We start from the raw sequence: 3,232 nt of genomic DNA, 5'->3' as shown, positions 1-3,232 counted from the left end.
ATTATTGTCAAAAGGGAACTCGAGAGCTTTTGAAATACTGAAGAGTTCTCCTGAAAACACGCCACATTCGTTGGATATTTGGTATTGTCCTAATATTGTATCAAGTGTAGTGACAGAACAGCCAATTCCATTTGCTTTTGGGGATGCATCGGAATAAAGCACTTTATCATAGTGGGATATATTCATAATATCTTTAAAAGCTTGTCGAAAAATGATATTATTTGTTCGTTGCTTAAGAAATTTACAGAGGGAAGTGTTTATAAAAGGAGGCGTTCTAGACAATGGCGGGGATATTTTATAGATGCAAGTATTTAAGATAATTTTGTGTCTTGGCACAAGATTGTAGGATCTGTAAGATTGAAAGTATACATCTGGTTTATGAATATTTAAATATGCTAAGTTTATCGATAAATTTGAACAGCATTATACGTGTAAGCAACAAGCGACCTCACTATTCAATCTGACATGAAAATATTTATTTGATTTTTTGTTTTTCATGTTTGTTATATAAAAACAAGTTGAATACTGCCTTATAGTGGAAATATAAAATTGTTCGCAGAATCTACCGCCGATATGGAATATACTTTCCTATAAAATAAAAAAACCCAAGGTTGTGTGACACGTCCAATTGTTATATAAGGGTGTTTTCCTAATTACCCAGAATCGAGATTTTTGCTCTGTGAAGTAAAATCCCAGGCAAACAAGAGTGCCCATGTAGTTTCCAATATTACGACCGTATTTTTAATTTTTATTGGGATAGAATTAATAGCCACTGGAAAAATGCCAATTGGGTACGATGAACTTTTGGGACTCAATGTGCGGCTTATAACTAATGATTTTGCTGATTCTTGCCAGCTCATACATATATTCTCAGAGGTATATTTTTGACAAAAGTTTCATATTTGATTTATGAAATAATATTTTATGCTATGAAGTTTGGTTTCCCAATAATCTCGTTCTTTTCTCTTGAGAATGTGTTTTATTTCTTTTGTCAATTGCTTATTATTTTCTTTATTTTCTTTATATTATAGTTATTCCCATTTTTTGTCCATTGTCTATTCAAAAAATTTAACAGTTTTATCGATATTTCTATTTGATAGTTATAGAGGTCAGAGGACAGTATTTAATTGTCACATCTTTTATTAATTAAATGTCCTACTTTTCCTAGCATTTAATTTTTCTTGTGGTATTTCAGGTATTTCACACGGTTGGAACAAAAATCAGTTTCCTTGTAATGAAAACTGCATTAGTTGTTTATCTGCCTTGCACAAATCCAAATTAATTATAGGATATATTGATCTGAAGCTATTTTCTTGTGGCATTTTAAAGTAATTACTATTTAAATGGGAATAAGTCACAATTAAAGGTTAAATTACGTTTATTGACGTTTCAATTTCCACTTCGGAAATCGTTCTCAAAACACAAACATTAGTAAATTAAACTTTTTTCTTTTACCTTTTCTTAGATACAATCCTGTCATGGAAGCTTGAGCCATTATGTTACCGCCGATGGGCTTTTTTGGATCAGCATTCAACATCGCAGCTCCATCTACTTGGGCGACAACTTGATTTGTTATGACTACTGCTACTCCGAACTCATCAGCTAAACGGAACAACATCCTTAAAAACCGTGCTAAATGCATTTGTCGGGTTGACAATTGTCCCCTTTCTGAATAATCAGTTCTATAAAGTGCCATTGCACTATCTACAATTAATAAGGCATATCTAGATTCTGCCATCATAGCAGATGCTTGTATAACTAAACTTGTTTGGTGATCTGTATTATAAGCTCTAGCATATGCCACATTATCTAAAACATCTTGTCCAGTCATTTGATATCGTTCAGCTACAGCTAAAAGACGTAACACCTAACATTCTAACACCTAAAGTATGGCACAATTGTGTTTTTCCTGTACAAAATTCACCAAAAATCTCTGTAATAGATTCTGTTTCAATGCCACCACCCAACAACTTGTCTAGCTCTTTGGAACCAGTAGTTAATTGTATGATCTCAGATCTCTTTTGATGAAATTCTGTAGCAGTAGTAAAGCCCATTGGTACTAATTTAGCTGCTTCTGTTAGAATTTTATCTGCTTTTTGCTCTGAAACACCCATAATGAATAGAGGAGGTATTTTTTAGGTGCAAATGCAACTGATTCGATAGTATGGTAGCCTGCTTCAATGAGCTTCTTAATGTCTCCAGAGTTAATTCCATTGCCTTCTAATTTTGTTATTGGTTGTGGACCAAAATCATCCACTTCTTGCTCTTCTTGCGTAGCCTTTAAAGCAGTTGATTCTGCACTTACACTCATTGTCAAATTGGGCAATAAAATTAATAACAAACAAAATATATAAAATAAAACAAAAATTTGTTTAATTTACTAATGTTTGTATTTTGAGAACAATTTCCGAAGTGGAAATTGAAACGTCAATAAACGTAATTTAACCTTTAATTTTGGCTTATTCTCATTTAAATAGTAATTAGGATATGTTAATTTCTGCACCTACCGGTCTATCAATTACCAATATTTAAAGGGCGTGACTAAATGGTTTTATGTCCCTGCAGTTTGTGTATTGTTGTATATCTCCTTTGTTTTTATAAACAAGTACTAATAAACTGCTTTTCTATTCGTCTGGCATTTGACCCTCTTTCATATTTATTCTATTATACAAACCTTTTAGCCAACTTGTTCCTGCCAATAACAATATTCTCTTATAAAATCCAAGCGTGTATCCAAAGCTTTGGTTATATCAAATAAGCTTTGGTTATATCAAATAATATTGCTATTAGTTTTTTTTAAATAGTTTGCGAAAGCTTCGTTATTTTTTTTTTATTTAGCTTTACGTGGTTCTACAGCGTAGGTCACTGACACAGGTACAATTTTTTATTACATTACACTACAAGAATATACAGTAACATTACAATCGATAAAGAAATACATTAAATTATTGGTACTATTATTAATTATCAAATTCTAAACTATATTTCTTCTTCTAAATTTCCTGATAAAATCTGGTTTCACAAAGGAAATTAATAAGGTTTTGGAATTGATCTGGCGAGCTAATTTTGTAGGTTTCGACTCAAAATAATTTTTTTTCTGTTGTTGTTGAAATAGGGATAGTCTACAAGAATATGTTTAACAGATAGAATATTACCATAGTGTGTACATGTAAGTAGATCTTGAGAAGTCATTAAATGTTTAGGAGTTAGTCTTGTATGGCCGATTCGAATT

The 3,232-nt window shown here is 31.7% G+C and overlaps 1 pseudogene; it reads right to left on the bottom strand.

Annotated features, from left to right (window-relative positions):
- Positions 1-1,414: 1,414 nt before the first annotated feature.
- On the bottom strand, positions 1,415-2,340 carry LOC140437167 (DNA repair protein RAD51 homolog 1 pseudogene; annotated as a pseudogene).
- Between the last annotated feature and the right edge of the window lie 892 nt (positions 2,341-3,232).

Source organism: Diabrotica undecimpunctata, chromosome 1 (genome assembly GCF_040954645.1).
Source record: "Diabrotica undecimpunctata isolate CICGRU chromosome 1, icDiaUnde3, whole genome shotgun sequence".
Lineage (NCBI taxonomy): Eukaryota > Metazoa > Arthropoda > Insecta > Coleoptera > Chrysomelidae > Diabrotica > Diabrotica undecimpunctata.
This window is presented reverse-complemented; position numbering and strand designations above follow the sequence as displayed.